Source organism: Pseudophryne corroboree, chromosome 6 (assembly GCF_028390025.1).
Source record: "Pseudophryne corroboree isolate aPseCor3 chromosome 6, aPseCor3.hap2, whole genome shotgun sequence".
Classification (NCBI taxonomy): Eukaryota; Metazoa; Chordata; class Amphibia; order Anura; family Myobatrachidae; genus Pseudophryne; species Pseudophryne corroboree.
The window spans coordinates 283,417,793-283,437,449 of NC_086449.1; positions in this window are offsets into that span (position 1 = coordinate 283,417,793).

The following is a 19,657-nucleotide window of genomic DNA, read 5'->3' on the forward strand; positions in this document are numbered from 1 at the left end:
GCTGCCCTGCCAGTGAACCTCTCCCTGTAGTTTAGCATCCAGTCAGCCTGTACAGATTTATTATGCTAGCACCTCACACTACACTGATACTGTTATATAATGGCAGTATGGCACGTCTATTGGAAACCGTTCCTGAGTTATTTGACATTTGGCAGAGCAACGTATTACTGTAAAGTTTACAGTAATATTGTAGAATTCACTAGAAATCAGATGTGGATGGATGCTGGCATTATAGTTAAATCAAACATGAGCAATGACACATTCAGCAAAGGAAGGATTCCCATATTATATCAAATGGCATAGCTGACAACACAAAGCTCATCAAACATCATGACCTGGAAATAGTAAAAGTTTTGTTGAAGAAAAGCATAGTTAGGCACAAAGTTTTGGGGGATAATGATGACCCCATTATCTGGTGCAGAAATAGAGGCTGATACTCAGGGACATAGCCAAACTTTGTGGCAACATTCTGTAGGGGCCCCGTCCCAATGCTTTTAGAGAGACACTTCTCTGCAGCAGTTGTTCATTTTATGCCCTATAATAGTGCCCTAGTTGTTCATTTTCTGAACCATAGTAGAGCCTTATTTAATGTTATGCCCCATAGTAGTGCCCTAGTTTCTTTTATGAATCGTAGTAGTGCTATGTCACATTTCAGAGCTGCCAGTACACATTATGCTGCACAGTACCCCGAATTCACATTATGATATATGGTTCCCCCCGTTCATATTGTGCCTCATTACAGTGCCCCGGTTCATATTATGCAACATTAAAATGCCCTTCAGTTCATTTTATACCACACTACAATGAGCAGGTCCAGGGGCATACCTAGATATATTGCAGGCCCCAAGGAAAAAGTTTGAAAGGACCTCTACGTACCACCCAATGGCAAAAAATGTATATAACACATGTAACTTTGACAGGGAAGGTGGGTCCCTCTCAGCTCTGGGCCCCATAGCAGCTGCACTGCCTGCACCTATGGTAGCTACGCCCTTGGAAAGTGAGTCCTGGATATTTAAAATGCGAGGTGGTAATACGAAAATTACTATAGGCTGGGTTTTGCAAATCCACCGTAGAGAGGCCACCTAAAGGGAGTATCTCTGATTTATGCAGGTTAATTTTGTAACCAGCAAAACAGCCAAATACAGACAGCATAGTGATAATGGCAGGTATTGAGATGGTGGGATTAGATACAAAAAGCAGCATATCATCTGCGAATAGCGAAAGTTTCAGTTCCACTTGACCAATAAAGATGCCAGTATATTCCACTGAGGATAGCAAAGCCACAGCTAGCGACTCCAATGCCTCTGCAAAGAGTAGGGGGGACATAGGCATCCCTGTCGTGTGCCACAACAAACCTGAAATGCACAGGATAAATAGCCATTGCTGGAAACCTGGGTGGGTTGGGGAGGAATCCCAATTTAAGCAGAGTCTTGTACAGGTGATCCCAGGTGACCAAGTCCAAAGCCTTCTTGGCATCCACGGAAATTATAATCTGTGGGATAGGAGAAGAAGTTAAGGCAGGTTACTAGATGACCGAGATCACCTTCCTGATATTCATCATGGAATGTCTACACCAGATAATACCAGTTTGGTCCGATGCTGTAATAGAAGGGAGTACTAGTTTGCAACAGTCAGAGATAAGCTTTATAAACAGTTTATAATCTACATCTAGCAATGAAATAGGGTGGTAGGAGGTAGGTTGCTCAGGATCACGACCAGGCTTCGGAAGCACTTTGATGACAGCGGAATTAAAGTATTTGGGAATAGCATAATTGGTGAGATTAGAATTAAACAAAAGAGGTTAAAGGCGGGCATATCACATTATTGAAAATTTTTAACAATTCCCCAGAGAAGTCACCCGGACCAGGTGCTTTTAGGGCATACTTGCCTACTCTCCTGGAAGCTGTGTGAGGCTCCCGTTTTTTTGGGGTAGCCTCCCGCACCCCCGGAAGAGTAGGCAGGTCTCCCGCATCCTAGTGATGCTGGCAGGATGGAGAGATACTCTCCTGAGTTCGCGAGTCTCTGGAGTAGGGAAGGGGTTAAAATTACGCAAATTGCATCATTTATAGATGATGTCACAGCCCGCCCCCTGAAGTCTCCTGCAGCGTCTCCTCTCCAAGATTCTCTCGGATAGGAGACATTCAAAGTAGGTAAGTATGTTTTAGGGGCTTTTTAGGGATTTGCATGGGGGGGGGGGTGGAGCCAAGCACGGGGTGGGGACTGAGGTGACCCAGTATATGCTATGTCAATAAAACTAGTGTGTCTGTGTGTATATTAGAGATGTGCACCGGAAATTTTTTGGATTTTGTGTTGTGGTTTTGGATTCAGTTCCGCGGCCGTGTTTTGGATTCGGACGCGTTTTGGCAAAACCTCCCTTAAACATTTTTGTCGGATTCGGGTGTTTTTTTCAAAAACCCCTCAAAAGCAGCTTAAATCATAGAATTTGGGGGTAATTTTGATCCTATAGTATTATTAACCACAATAACCATAATTTCCACTCATTTCCAGTCTATTCTGAACACCTCACACCTCACAATATTATTTTTAGTCCTAAAATTTGCACCCAGGTCGCTGGATGACTAAGCTGAGCGACCCAAGTGGCCGGCACAAACACCTGGCCCATCTAGGAGTGGCACTGCAGTGTCAGACAGGATGGCACTTAAAAAAATTGGCCCCAAACATCACATGATGCAAAGATAAATTAAAAAAAAAAAGAGGTGCAAGGTGGAATTGTCCTTGGGCCCTCCCACCCACGTTGTATAAACAGGACATGCACACTTTAACAAACCCATCATTTCAGCTACAGGGTCTGCCACATGACTGTGGCTGAAATGACTGGTTGGTTTGGGCCCCCAATAAAAAAAAAAAGCAATCAATCTCTCATTGCTCAAATTGGCTCTACAGAGGCAAGATGTCCACCTCATCATCATCTTCCGATTCCTCACCCCTTTCACTGTGTACATCCCCCTCCTCACAGAGTATTAATTCGTCCCCACTGGAATCCACCATCTCAGGTCCCTGTGTACTTTCTGGAGGCAATTGCTGGTGAATGTCTCCACGCAGGAATTGATTATAATTCATTTTGATGAACATCATCTTCTCCACATTTTGTGGAAGTAACCTCGTACACCGATCGCTGACAAGGTGACCGGCTGCACTAAACACTCTTTCGGAGTACACACTGTAGGGGGGGGGCAACTCAGGTAAAATAAAGCCAGTTTGTGCAAGGGCCTCCAAATTGCCTCTTTTTCCTGCCAATATACGTACGGACTGTCTGACGTGCCTACTTGGATGCGGTTACTCATATAATCCTCCGCCATTCTTTCAATGGTGACAGAATCATATGCAGTGACAGTAGACATGTCAGTAATCGTTGGCAGGTCCTTCAGGCCGGACCAGATGTCAGCACTCGCTCCTGACTGCCCTGCATCAGTGCCAGCGGGTGGGCTCGGAATTCTTATTCTTTTCTTCGCAGCCCCAGTTGCGGGAGAATGTGAAGGAGGAGCTGTTGACGGGTCACGTTCTGCTTGAGTTGACAATTTTCTTAACAGCAGGTCTTTGAACCTCTGCAGACTTGTGTCTGCTGGAAAGAGAGATACAACGTAGGCTTTAAACCTAGGATCGAGCATGGTGGCCAAAATGTAGTGCTCTGATTTCAACAGATTGACCACCCGTGAATCCTGGTTAAGCTGATTAAGGGCTCCATCCACAAGTCCCACATGCCTATCGGAATTGCTCCGTTTTAGATCCTCCTTCAATCTCTCCAGCTGCTTCTGCAAAAGCCTGATGAGGGGAATGACTTGACTCAGGCTGGCAGTGTCTGAACTGACTTCACATCTGGCAAGTTCAAAGGGTTGCAGAACCTTGCACAACGTTGAAATCATTCCACTTGAGTCAGGTGCATTCCCCCTCCTTTGCCTATATCGTAGGCAGATGTATAGGCTTGAATGGCCTTTTGCTGCTCCTCCATCCTCTGAAACATATAGAGGGTTGAATTCCACCTCGTTACCACCTCTTGCTTCAGATGATGGCGGGGCAGGTTCAGGAGTGTTTGCTGGTGCTCCAGTCTTCGGCACGCGGTGGCTGAATGCCGAAAGTGGCCCGCAATTCTTCGGGCCACCGACAGCATCTCTTGCACACCCCTGTCATTTTAAAAAAAAAATCTGCACCACCAAATTCAATGTATGTGCAAAACATGGGACATGCTGGAATTTTCCCACATGTAATGCACGCACAATATTGGTGGCGTTGTCCGATGTCACAAATCCCCAGGAGAGTCCAATTGGGGTAAGCCAATCTGCGTCGATGTTCCTCAGTTTCCGTAAGAGGTTGTCAGCTGTGTGCCTCTTATGGAAAGCGGTGATACAAAGCGTAGCCTTCCTAGGAACGAGCTGGCTTTTGCAAGATGCTGCTACTAGTGCCGCCGCTGCTGTTCTTGCTGCGGGAGGCAATACATCTACCCAGTGGGCTGTCAGTCATATAGTCCTGAGTTTGCCCTGCTCCACTTGTCCACATGTCCGTGGTTAAGTGGACATTGGATACAACTGCATTTTTTAGGACACTGGTGAGTCTTTTTCTGATGTCTGTGTACATTCTCGGTATCGCCTGCCTAGAGAAGTGGAACCTAGATGGCATTTGGTACCGGGGAAATAATACCTCAAGAAATTCTCTAAGTCCCTCTGAACTAACGGTGGATACTGGACGCACGTCTAACACTAACACAGCTGCCAAGGCCTGAGTTATCCACTTTGCAACAGGATGACTGCTGTAATATTTCATCTTCTTCACAAAGGACTGTTGGACAGTCAGTTGCTTACTGGAAGTAGTACAAGTGGTCTTCCGACTTCCCCTCTGGGATGACGATCGACTCCCAGCAGCAACAACAGCAGCGCCAGCAGCAGTAGGCGTTACACTCAAGGATCCATCGGAGGAATCTCAGTTAGGAGAGGACTCGTCAGACTTGCCAGTGACATGGCCTGCAGGACTATTGGCGTTCCTATCTAAGGAGGAAATTGACATTATGGGAGTTGGTAGGGTGGTTTGCAGGAGCTTGGGTACAAGAGGAAGAAGGGATTTAGTTGTCAGTGGACTGCTTCCGCTGTCACCCAAAGTTTTTGAACTTGTCAATGACTTCTGATGAATGCGCTCCAGGTGACGTATAAGGGAGGATGTTCCTAGGTGGTTAACGTCCTTACCCCTACTTATTACAGCTTGACAAAGGCAACACACGGCTTGACACCTGTTTTCCGCATTTCTGTTAAAATAATTCCACACTGAAGAGGTGATTTTTTTGGTATTTTGACCAGGCATGTCAATGGCCATATTCATCCCATGGACAACAGGTGTCTCCCCGGGTGCCTGATTTAAACCACCTCACCATCAGAATCCTCCTTGTCAATTTCCTCCTCAGCACCAGCAACACCCATATCCTCATCCTGGTTTACTTCAACAGTGACATCTTCAATTTGACTATCAGGAACTGGAATGTGGGTGCTGCTTCCAGCACTTGCAGGGGGCGTGCAAATGGTGGAAGGAGCCACCTCTTCCCGTCCAGTGTTGGGAAGGTCAGGCATCGCAACCGACACAATTGGGCTCTCCTTGGGGATTTGTGATTGAGAAGAACGCACAGTTCTTTTCTATGCTTTTGCCAGCTTAACTCTTTTCATTTTTCTAGCCGGAGGATGAGTGCTTCCATCCTCATGTGAAGCTGAACCACTAGCCAGGAACATAGGCCAGGGCCTCAGCCGTTCCTTGCCACTCCGTGTCGTAAATGGCATATTGGCAAGTTTACGCTTCTCATCAGACGCTTTTAATTTAGATTTTTGGGTCATTTTACTGAACTTTTGTTTTTTGGATTCTACATGCTCTCTACTATGACATTGGGCATCGGCCTTGGCAGACGACGTTGATGGCATTTCATCGTCTCTGCCATGACTAGTTGCAGCAGCTTCAGCACTAGGTGGAAGTGGATCTTGATCTTTCTCTATTTTACCCTCCACATTTTTGTTCTCCATTTTTTAATGTGTGGAATTATATTCCAGTAATATTATTATATCAAATAGCAATGGCCTACTGTACTGTACAACTATATACTGTTGGTCACCAAAATGCTGCACTGTACTACTATATATACTGCTCACAACAATGCAGCACAGATATGGATACTTGAAGTGACACGGAGCTGCAAGATACAGCAATGGCCTACTGTACTGTACAACTATATACTGTTGGTCACCAAAATGCTGCACTGTACTACTATATATACTGCTCACAACAATGCCGCACAGATATGGATACTTGAAGTGACACGGAGCTGCAAGATACAGCAATGGCCTACTGTACTGTACAACTATATACTGTCGGTCACCAATATGCTGCACTGTACTACTATATACTGCTCACAACAATGCAGCACAGATATGGATACTTGAAGTGACACGGAGCTGCAAGATACAGCAATGGCCTACTGTACTGTACAACTATATACTGTCGGTCACCAATATGCTGCACTGTACTACTATATACTGCTCACAACAATGCAGCACAGATATGGATACTTGAAGTGACACGGAGCTGCAAGATAAAGCAATGGCCTACTGTACTGTACAGCTGTATACTGTTGGTCACCAAAATGCTGCACTGTATTACTATATATACTGCTCACAACAATGCAGCACAGATATGGATACTTGAAGTGACACGGAGCTGCAAGATACAGCAATGGCCTACTGTACTGTACAACTATATACTGTGGTCACCAAAATGCTGCACTGTACTACTATATATACTGCTCACAACAATGCAGCACAGATATGGATACTTGAAGTGACACGGAGCTGCAAGATACAGCAATGACCTACTGTACTGTACAACTATATACTGTTGGTCACCAAAATGCTGCACTGTACTACTATATATACTGCTCACAACAATGCAGCACAGATATGGATACTTGAAGTGACGCGGAGCTGCAAGATAAAGCAATGGCCTACTGTACTGTACAGCTAATTACTGGTGGTCACCAAAATGCTAAACTGTACTACTATATATACTGCTCACAACAATGCAGCACAGATATGGATACTTGAAGTGACACGGAGCTGAAAGATACAGCAATGGCCTACTGTACTGTACAACTATATACTGTCGGTCACCAAGATGCTGCACTGTACTACTATATATACTGCTCACAGCAATGCAGCACAGATATGGATACTTGAAGTGACACAGAGCTGCAAGATACAGCAATGGCCTACCGTAGTGTACAACTATATACTGTTGGTCACCAAAATGCTGCACTGTACTACTATATATACTGCTCACAACAATGCAGCACAGATATGGATACTTGAAGTGACGCGGAGCTGCAAGATACAGCAATGGCCTACTGTACTGTACAGCTAATTACTGGTGGTCACCAAAATGCTAAACTGTACTACTATATATACTGCTCACAACAATGCAGCACAGATATGGATATTTGAAGTGACACGGAGCTGCAAGATACAGCAATGGCCTACTGTACTGTACAACTATATACTGTCGGTCACCAATATGCTGCACTGTACTACTATATACTGCTCACAACAATGCAGCACAGATATGGATACTTGAAGTGACACAGAGCTGCAAGATACAGCAATGGCCTACCGTAGTGTACAACTATATACTGTTGGTCACCAAAATGCTGCACTGTACTACTATTATATATAGTATATACTGGTCACACAACAATGCAGCAGATATTGAGCACTGATCAGTATACTGTCTAGAACTGAGTCTGACATGGAGCTGCAAGATACAGCAATGGCCTACTGTACTGTACTGTACTAATATAATATACTGGTGGTCCCCACAATGCAGCACACTGAGCACAGATATTTGCAGCACACTGAGCACAGATATGGAGCTTTTCAGGGAGATAACGTAGCCACGTCCTCTCCATTCAATCTACAATGCACGAGTGAAAATGGCGGCGACGCGCAGCTCTTTATATGGAATACAAATCTCGCGAGAATCTGACAGCGGGATGATGACGTCGGCCTCGTTTGGGTTAACCGAGCAAAGCGGGAAGATCCGAGGCTGCCTTGGAACCATGTAAATACGTGAAGTTTGGGGGGAGGGTTCAGATCTCGACGAATCGAACCCGCTCATCTCTAGTGTGTATGTATATATATATATATATACACATACACATACATATACAGATATACATAGCATATTAAACATGCATATATATATATATTAGTGATGTGCACCGGACATTTTTCGGGTTTTGGTTTTGGATTCGGTTCCGCGGCCGTGTTTTGGATTCGGACGCGTTTTGGCAAAACCTCCCTGAAAATTTTTTGGCGGATTCGGATGTGTTTTGGATTCTGGTGTTTTTTTTACAAAAAACCCTCAAAAACAGCTTAAATCATAGAATTTGGGGGTCATTTTGATCCCATAGTATTATTAACCTCAATAACCATAATTTCCACTCATTTTCAGTCTATTCTGAACACCTCACACCTCACAATATTATTTTTAGTCCTAAAATTTGCACCGAGGTCGCTGGATGGCTAAGCTAAGCGACACAAGTGGCCGACACAAACACCTGGCCCATCTAGGAGTGGCACTGCAGTGTCAGGCAGGATGGCACTTCAAAAAAATTGTCCCCAAACAGCACATGATGCAAAGAAAAAAAGAGGCGCACCAAGGTCGCTGTGTGACTAAGCTAAGCGACACAAGTGGCCGACACAAACAACTGGCCCATCTAGGAGTGGCACTGCAGTGTCAGACAGGATGGCACTTCAAAAAAATAGTCCCCAAACAGCACATGATGCAAAGAAAAAAAGAGGCGCACCAAGGTCGTTGTGTGACTAAGCTAAGCGACACAAGTGGCCGACACAAACACCTGGCCCATCTAGGAGTGGCACTGCAGTGTCAGACAGGATGGCACTTCAAAAAAATAGTCCCCAAACAGCACATGATGCAAAGAAAAAAAGAGGCGCACCAAGGTCGTTGTGTGACTAAGCTAAGCGACACAAGTGGCCGACACAAACACCTGGCCCATCTAGGAGTGGCACTGCAGTGTCAGACAGGATGGCACTTCAAAAAAATAGTCCCCAAACAGCACATGATGCAAAGAAAAAAAGAGACGCACCAAGGTCGCTGTGTGACTAAGCTAAGCGACACAAGTGGCCGACACAAACACCTGGCCCATCTAGGAGTGGCACTGCAGTGTCAGACAGGATGGCAGATTTAAAAAATAGTCCCCAAACATCACATGATGCAAAGAAAAAAAGAGGTGCAATGAGGTAGCTGTGTGACTAAGCTAAGCGACCCAAGTGGCCGACACAAACACCTGGCCCATCAAGGAGTGGCACTGCAGTTTTCTAGCGAGAGGTGGAGTGCTTCCATCCTCATGTGAATCTGAACCACTAACCATGAACATAGGCCAGGGCCTCAGCCGTTCCTTGCCACTCCGTGTCGTAAATGGCATATTGGCAAGTTTACGCTTCTCATCAGACGCTTTTAATTTTGATTTTTGGGTCATTTAACTGAACTTTTGTTTTTTGGATTTTACATGCTCTCTACTATGACATTGGGCATCGGCCTTGGCAGACGACGTTGATGGCATTTCATCATCTCGGCCATGACTAGTGGCAGCAGCTTCAGCCCGAGGTGGAAGTGGATCTTGATCTTTCCCTATTTTAACCTCCACATTTTTGTTCTCCATTTTTTAATGTGTGGAATTATATGCCAGTATCATTAGCAATGGCCTACTACTATATATACTGCGCACAACTGAAATGCACCACAGGTATGGATGGATAGTATACTTGACGACACAAAGGTAGGTAGAGCAGTGGCCTTCCGTACCGTACTGCTATATATACTGGTGGTCACTGTCCGCAAACTGCAAAACTAAAATGCACCACAGGTATAGAATCTAGATGGATAGTATACTTGACGACACAGAGGTAGGTAGAGCAGTGGCCTTCCGTACCGTACTGCTATATATACTGGTGGTCACTGTCAGCAAACTGCAAAACTAAAATGCACCACAGGTATAGAATCTAGATGGATAGTATACTTGACGACACAGAGGTAGGTAGAGCAGTGGCCTTCTGTACCGTACTGCTATATATACTGGTGGTCACTGTCAGCAAACTGCAAAACTAAAATGCACCACAGGTATAGAATCTAGATGGATAGTATACTTGACGACACAGAGGTAGGTAGAGCAGTGGCCTTCCGTACCGTACTGCTATATATACTGGTGGTCACTGTCAGCAAACTGCAAAACTAAAATGCACCACAGGTATAGAATCTAGATGGATAGTATACTTGACGACACAGAGGTAGGTAGAGCAGTGGCCTTCCGTACCGTACTGCTATATATACTGGTGGTCACTGTCAGCAAACTGCAAAACTAAAATGCACCACAGGTATAGAATCTAGATGGATAGTATACTTGACGACACAGAGGTAGGTAGAGCAGTGGCCTTCCGTACCGTACTGCTATATATACTGGTGGTCACTGTCAGAAAAACTCTGCACTGTACTCCTCCTATATAATACTGCTGGTCCCCAGTCCCCACAATAAAGCAGTGTGAGCACAGATATATGCAGCACACTGAGCACAGATATGGAGTGTTTTTCAGGCAGACAACGTATACTGGTGGTCACTGTCAGCAAAACTCTGCACTGTACTCCTCCTATATAATATACTGCTGGTCCCCAGTCCCCACAATAAAGCAGTGTGAGCACAGATATATGCAGCACACTGAGCACAGATATGGAGTGTTTTTCAGGCAGGCAACGTAAACTGGTGGTCACTGTCTGCAAAGCTCTGCACTGTACTCCTCCTATATAATATACTGGTGGTCCCCAGTCCCCACAATAAAGCAGTGTGAGCACAGATATATGCAGCACACTGAGCACAGATATGGAGTGTTTTTCAGGCAGACAACGTATACTGGTGGTCACTGTCAGCAAAACTCTGCACTTTACTCCTCCTATATAATACAGCTGCTCCCCAGTCCCCACAATTAAGCAGTGTGAGCACAGATATATGCAGCACACTGAGCACAGATATGGAGTGTTTTTCAGGAAGACAACGTATACTGGTGGTCACTGTCAGCAAAACTCTACACTGTACTGTAAGCACAAATATTTTTGCATCAAGATTAATAAACGGAGAGGACGCCAGCCACGTCCTCTCCCTAACATTTCCAATGCACGAGTGAAAATTGCGGCGACGCACGGCTGCTTATATAGAATCCGAATCTCGCAAGAATCCGACAGCGGGATGATGACGTTCGGGCGCGCTCGGGTTAACCGAGCCATACGGGAGAATCCGAGTATGCCTCGGACCCGTGTAAAATGGGTGAAGTTCGGGGGGGTTCGGTTTCCGAGGTTCGGTTTCCGGTGCAATCTGGTGCGCTCTTTCCACAAACATGCCACCACAGGCATCCTGAACTTTCAATAAATCTGGGAGTCGTTCAGTAATAAAGCATCACCTTTCACTGACTCTGAGAGACCCATGATCCTTATATTATTCATTCTCGACCAATTTTTGAGGTCATCAACTTTATTTAAGACCAGCACTTGCTGTTGTAAAACGTGTAATACTGTCGCTTCAAGAAAGAAACATCATGGAAATTTTCACCCACTCGGATCTCATTAGTCCGTACTCTACTCTTGCATAAACTGTGTGATGTTAGCATTCACTTCCTGCATAGCCTGCTTGAAAGAGTCAGCCTGTGCCTGCATCATGGGAGTCATGGTCTCCTTTATAGCTGACACAATGTCAGCATATGATGCCAGACTTCCCGGCTGAATGTCCACATATGGGGCCCCAGAGGGTGAGGAGGCAGCTGCAAAGCCAGTCAAGGTGTAATCGCAGAAGTCACGGATGCCATGGTCGCCATCTTGGATAGGTGCCTCTCCCTTTCTTGACGCTGGGCATCTGGGGGGGGGGGAGGGGGGGTGTCCTCTCCATACATGGAGGAGGTATTCCCCAAAGTGGTGGTGGTTCCAGTCCGGCCGCCCTAGCCTCACAGGGAGGATGTGTGACAAGAATGGGCTGCAACAGGAAGGGAGCTGGCTCAGGCTGCATCCATCTCCGTTGGGGACGGGGGCGGCAAGACTTGCTATGTTTATGGACTATGAATGAGTTATACTTCTAAAAAGCTACTCACACCTAATGTAATTCTCATTACAAAAGAAATGTAAGATTTGTGTTCTAATTGTGAGACAACACAGTTTCAGATCTCATGCTTTCATTAGTCATGTGCATACACACAGTGTGATATATCCTTTCAATTTTGACTATATAGTCAAAATCACAAGGAAAGTTAGTGCAAATCGCACCATGTGTACACAGTTTGCGATAACGATGCGTGGCCCCGCGGGGTCGGAATCACAAGTGCAGGTAAGTCAGTTTTCACTATCTAGTACAATGTATAGTCAAAATTGTCCATAGCCAAAATTACACATAGACACTATCGCATAGTCAGGATTGCATAGACAAAATCGCACAAAAGTCAGTATCGCACCATGTGTATGCAACTTAAATTATGTTTTGAACCTATATTATTATATTCTTTGTTATATGCAAATCAAAAAAACATAAACAAATCCTGTATTCTATTAGCCACTGTGGGCATTGAAACAAAATTCAAAGAAATTTTTTTGAGCTACAAATCCAAATAACAAGAATAAGCAATACTACAATTTCTACCATGCGTATGATTAGCAGGGCTGGTGCAAGATCTCTCTGCACCCTAGGCAAAGCTTCAGCCTAGCACCCCCTAACCTGCAAACCACCTCCCAGAGGGGAGATGCAGGTGGTCACTAGGTGGGCTGGGGTTGCATTATTATACATATACAGAGAGAAGGGACAACACTCAGGGACTTTTAAAGTGATAAAGTAAATCTGCCCATAAAAAGGGGTGTGACCTACATTATGGGGGCATGGCCAGTGCTCTGTGAGCTGCTGGCCATGCCCCCAGTCCCTCCTGTCTCCGTGAATAGACGCTGTACGCATGAGTACAGCGTCTATTCACCGCTGCTCTGCGACAGGAGCCTCCCATCTGACACCCCACCACGGGACACTGCGGCTCTCGGGTGGGAAAGTGGGACAGTCCCAAAAGAACGGGACTGTCCAGTGAAAATCGGGACAGTTGGGAGGTATATATTAGTGATGAGCGGGTTCGGTTTCTCGGAAACCGAACCCCCCCGAACTTCACCCTTTTTACACGGGTCCGAGCCATACTCGGATTCTCCCGTATGGCTCGGGTAACCCGAGCGCGCCCGAACGTCATCATCCCGCTGTCGGATTCTCGCGAGATTCGGATTCTATATAAGCAGCCGTGCGTCACCGCCATTTTCACTCGTGCATTGCAAATGTTAGGGAGAGGACGTGGCTGGCGTCCTCTCCGTTATTGTTGAATTTGATTGTGCATTATTGCTTAATTCATTGTGGGGAGGACTGGGGAGCAGCTGTATAATATAGGAGGAGTACAGTGCAGAGTTTTGCTGATCAGTGACCACCAGTTATCCGTTCTCTGCCTGAAAAAAACGCTCCATATCTGTGCTCAGTGTGCTGCATAATTATATATCTGTGCTCACACTGCTTAATTGTGGGGACTGGGGAGCAGCTGTATTATATAGCAGGAGTACAGTGCAGAGTTTTGCTGACAGTGACCACCAGTATACGTTGTCTGCCTGAAAAACACTCCATATCTGTGCTCAGTGTGCTGCTTTATTGTGGGGACTGGGGAGTCGGGACCACCAGTATAATATTATATAGGAGGAGTACAGTGCAGAGTTTTGCTGACACAGTGACCACCAGTATACTATATATAGCAGTACGGTACGGAAGGCCACTGCTGTACCTACCTCTGTGTCGTCATTAAGTATACTATCCATCTACATTCTATACCTGTGGTGCATTTTAGTTTTGCAGTTTGCTGACACAGTGACCACCAGTATACTATATATAGCAGTACGGTACGGAAGGCCACTGCTGTACCTACCTCTGTGTCGTCATTAAGTATACTATCCATCTACATTCTATACCTGTGGTGCATTTTTAGTTGTGCGCAGTATATTTAGTAGTAGGCCATTGCTATTGATACTGGCATATAATTCCACACATTAAAATATGGAGAACAAAAATGTGGAGGTTAAAATAGGGAAAGATCAAGATCCACTTCCACCTCGTGCTGAAGCTGCTGCCACTAGTCATGGCCGAGACGATGAAATGCCATCAACGTCGTCTGCCAAGGCCGATGCCCAATGTCATAGTAGAGAGCATGTAAAATCCAAAAAACAAAAGTTCAGTAAAATGACCCAAAAATCAAAATTAAAAGCGTCTGAGGAGAAGCGTAAACTTGCCAATATGCCATTTACGACACGGAGTGGCAAGGAACGGCTGAGGCCCTGGCCTATGTTCATGGCTAGTGGTTCAGCTTCACGTGAGGATGGAAGCACTCATCCTCTCGCTAGAAAAATGAAAAGACTTAAGCTGGCAAAAGCACAGCAAAGAACTGTGCGTTCTTCTAAATCACAAATACCCAAGGAGAGTCCAATTGTGTCGGTTGCGATGCCTGACCTTCCCAACACTGGACGGGAAGAGCTTGCGCCTTCCACCATTTGCACGCCCCCTGCAAGTGCTGGAAGGAGAACCCGCAGTCCAGTTCCTGATAGTCAAATTGAAGATGTCACTGTTGAAGTACACCAGGATGAGGATATGGGTGTTGCTGGCGCTGGGGAGGAAATTGACAAGGAGGATTCTGATGGTGAGGTGGTTTGTTTAAGTCAGGCACCCGGGGAGACACCTGTTGTCCGTGGGACGAATATGGCCATTGACATGCCTGGTCAAAATACAAAAAAAATCAGCTCTTCGGTGTGGAATTATTTCAACACAAATGCGGACAACAGGTGTCAAGTCGTGTGTTGCCTTTGTCAAGCTGTAATAAGTAGGGGTAAGGACGTTAACCACCTCGGAACATCCTCCCTTATACGTCACCTGCAGCGCATTCATCATAAGTCAGTGACAAGTTCAAAAACTTTGGGTGACAGCGGAAGCAGTCCACTGACCACTAAATCCCTTCCTCTTGTAACCAAGCTCCTGCAAACCACACCACCAACTCCCTCAGTGTCAATTTCCTCCTTACCCAGGAAAGCCAATAGTCCTGCAGGCCATGTCACTGGCAAGTCTGACGAGTCCTATCCTGCCTGGGATTCCTCCGATGCATCCTTGAGTGTAACGCCTACTGCTGCTGGCGCTGCTGTTGTAGCTGCTGGGAGTCGATCATCATCCCAGAGGGGAAGTCGGAAGACCACTTGTACTACTTCCAGTAAGCAATTTACTGTCCAACAGTCCTTTGCGAGGAAGATGAAATATCACAGCAGTCATCCTGCTGCAAAGCAGATAACTCAGGCCTTGGCAGCCTGGGCGGTGAGAAACGTGGTTCCGGTATCCACCGTTAATTCAGAGGCAACTAGAGACTTGATTGAGGTACTGTGTCCCCGGTACCAAATACCATCTAGGTTCCATTTCTCTAGGCAGGCGATACCGAAAATGTACACAGACCTCAGAAAAAGACTCACAAATGTCCTAAAAAATGCAGTTGCACCCAATGTCCACTTAACCACGGACATGTGGACAAGTGTAGCAGGGCAGACTCAGGACTATATGACTGTGACAGCCCACTGGGTAGATGTATGGCCTCCCGCAGCAAGAACAGCAGCGGCGGCACCAGTAGCAGCATCTCGCAAACGCCAACTCGTTCCTAGGCAGGCTACGCTTTGTATCACCGCTTTCCAGAAGAGGCACACAGCTGACAACCTCTTACGGAAACTGAGGAAGATCATCGCAGAATGGCTTACCCCAATTGGACTCTCCTGGGGATTTGTGACATCGGACAACGCCAGCAATATTGTGCGTGCATTACATCTGGGCAAATTCCAGCACGTCCCATGTTTTGCACATACATTGAATTTGGTGGTGCAGAATTATTTAAAAAACGACAGGGGCGTGCAAGAGATGCTGTCGGTGGCCCGAAGAATTGCGGGCCACTTTCGGCATTCAGCCACCGCGTACAGAAGACTGGAGCACCACCAAACAATCCTGAACCTGCCCTGCCATCATCTGAAGCAAGAGGTGGTAACGAGGTGGAATTCAACCCTCTATATGCTTCAGAGGATGGAGGAGCAGCAAAAGGCCATTCAAGCCTATACATCTGGCCACGATATAGGCAAAGGAGGGGGAATGCACCTGACTCAAGCGCAGTGGAGAATGATTTCAACGTTGTGCAAGGTTCTGCAACCCTTTGAATTTGCCACACGTGAAGTCAGTTCAGACACTGCCAGCCTGAGTCAGGTCATTCCCCTCATCAGGCTTTTGCAGAAGAAGCTGGAGACATTGAAGGAGGATCTAAAACAGAGCGATTCCGCTAGGCATGTGGGACTTGTGGATGGAGCCCTTAATTCGCTTAACCAGGATTCACGGGTGGTCAATCTGTTGAAATCAGAGCACTACATTTTGGCCACCATGCTCGATCCTAGATTTAAAACCTACGTTGTATCTCTCTTTCCGGCAGACACAAGTCTGCAGAGGTTCAAAGACCTGCTGGTGAGAAAATTGTCAAGTCAAGCGGAACGTGACCCGTCAACATCTCCTCCTTCACATTCTCCCGCAACTGGGGGTGCGAGGAAAAGGCTAAGAATTCCGAGCCCACCCGCTGGCGGTGATGCAGGGCAGTCTGGAGCGAGTGCTGACATCTGGTCCGGACTGAAGGACCTGCCAACGATTACTGACATGTCGTCTACTGTCACTTCATATGATTCTCTCACCATTGAAAGAATGGCGGAGGATTATATGAGTGACCGCATCCAAGTAGGCACGTCAGACAGTCCGTACGTATACTTGCAGGAAAGAGGCAATTTGGAGGCCCTTGCACAAACTGGCTTTATTCTACCTAAGTTGCCCTCCCTCCAGTGTGTACTCCGAAAGAGTGTTTAGTGCAGCCGCTCACCTTGTCAGCAATCGGCGTACGAGGTTACTTCCAGAAAATGTGGAGAAGATGATGTTCATCAAAATGAATTATAATCAATTCCTCCGTGGAGACATTCACCAGCAGCAATTGCCTCCACAAAGTACACAGGGACCTGAGATGGTGGATTCCAGTGGGGACGAATTAATAATCTGTGAGGAGGGGGATGTACACAGTGAAAGGGGTGAGGAATCGGAGGATGATGATGAGGTGGACATCTTGCCTCTGTAGAGCCAGTTTGTGCAAGGAGAGATTGATTGCTTCTTTTTTTGGTGGGGCCCAAACCAACCAGTCATTTCAGTCACAGTCGTGTGGCAGACCCTGTCGCTGAAATGATGGGTTCGTTAAAGTGTGCATGTCCTGTTTATACAACATAAGGGTGGGTGGGAGGGCCCAAGGACAATTCCATCTTGCACCTCTTTTTTCTTTCATTTTTCTTTGCATCATGTGCTGTTTGGGGACAATTTTTTTGAAGTGCCATCCTGCCTGACACTGCAGTGCCACTCCTAGATGGGCCAGGTCTTTGTGTCGGCCACTTTTGTCGCTTAGCTTAGTCACACAGCGACCTTGGTGCGCCTCTTTTTTTCTTTGCATCATGTGCTGTTTGGGGACTATTTTTTTGAAGTGCCATCCTGCCTGACACTGCAGTGCCACTCCTAGATGGGCAAGGTGTTTGTGTCGGCCACTTGTGTCGCTTAGCTTAGTCACAGAGCGACCTTGGTGCGCCTCTTTTTTTCTTTGCATCATGTGCTGTTTGGGGACTATTTTTTTGAAGTGCCATCATGCCTGACACTGCAGTGCCACTCCTAGATGGGCCAGGTGTTTGTGTCGGCCACTTGTGTCGCTTAGCTTAGCCATCCAGCGACCTCGGTGCAAATTTTAGGACTAAAAATAATATTGTGAGGTGTGAGGTGTTCAGAATAGACTGGAAATGAGTGGAAATTATGGTTATTGAGGTTAATAATACTATGGGATCAAAAAATGACCCCAAATTCTATGATTTAAGCTGTTTTTTAGGGTTTTTGAAAAAAACACCCGAATCCAAAACACACCCGAATCCGACCAAAAAATTTCCGAATTCAAAACACGGCCGCGGAACCGAATCCAAAACCAAAACACAAAACCCGAAAAATGTCCGGTGCACATCACTAATATATATACATACATACATACATACATATATATGTATGGTCTTTATTGTGTTCCATCCCCCATCTGTAACTTCTTTACCACCCCCTCCTCTATTTGTACTGTATTGTGTCCCCGTGCCTGTGTTTTCCTTATTATGCTATTTACAAGTGCAAACCACCCATCAGGCTGTAAGATCTGTACTCTCTGTGGTCCCCCATGAGTTACTTGCAGTACTTTAAGTTGTTTTCTTGTTTTTCCCTCATCATTGCAGGATGTCGGATCCTCTGATCCGCTGCTGCATCTGAAGACATTGCATCAGATCATCTGCCCAAACATCGGTCATCTAAGCATGGTCAGAATGACCCACAAGGTTACAGGGGAAACCTCAGAGAGGCCCCACTGCCTGAAAGCCAACCCCTTCATCTAAAGGGGGGTACACACGGAGAGATCCGTGTTCAAAATCTAAGCAATCTGACTAGATTGCTTAGATTTTAAGCACAGGTCTGTCGTGTGTATGCCCCCCAGCGATAGCGATGCGCGGCCCCGCGCATCGCTATCGCCGGTGCTAGATTGAGCCTGCATGCAGACTCAATCTAGCAGGTCGCTCACTTCAGCACTGTGTGAAGTGAGCGCCCCCCCCCCCCCCCCCTCCCTCGCTCAGCACGCATTACGCTGTGCTGAGCGGAGAGAGAGATGTGTGCTGAGCGGTCTGTGTTAAGATCGCTCAGCACACATCTCTCCTGTCAGTACTGGTCTTCAGGGTCAGGTTCCAGACTGTGCACTTGAATTATACATTGATTATCTATATATTAAGCAGGAGGTCCAGACAATGAATTCTTTAATGGCTAGACAAGCCTCTCTAGAGGCTGGTTACACCCATGCATAGGTCCCTACTCCTGCATTCCTCCAGTGGGCCCTTCATGTCCCAGCACAACACTGCATCTAAGAAACCCTCAGGTTACACAGGACGTCTGTAAATATCATGCTGCAGGGGCCAGTGAAGCTGTGTCCGAGGGTGCATCCACTGGCTTTGGAAAATGCCCAGAAAACAGGATCTACGTGCCCTCATTTTCTGGAATGCATCCTGTTGCCACCCCCAAACACCAGCAGCATGATTATCACAGCCACAGATCTGCACATGCGTCATGCGGCTTCTTTGTATGTACAGATCTTAAAGCATTGACATTTACCGTAAATATCGAAATAGGGTCCACAATCCAATCAACCCCGTAAATATCGAAATAGGGTCCACAATCTAATCAACCCCTGAAGATGTTAATAGTGTAGGTTTATCCTGTCAGTGCAAGTGAATATATTCACAGAAAACAAAAATATCTTCTTTAGACAGTCTTTTGAGAATAGATTTCACCTTTTATATACACAGAACAACAGTACTACCATGATTGGCAATCACAAATAAGACAATTTTACACTGTAGTACTAGGCGACAAATGGTGGAGTCTAATTGGGGCAAT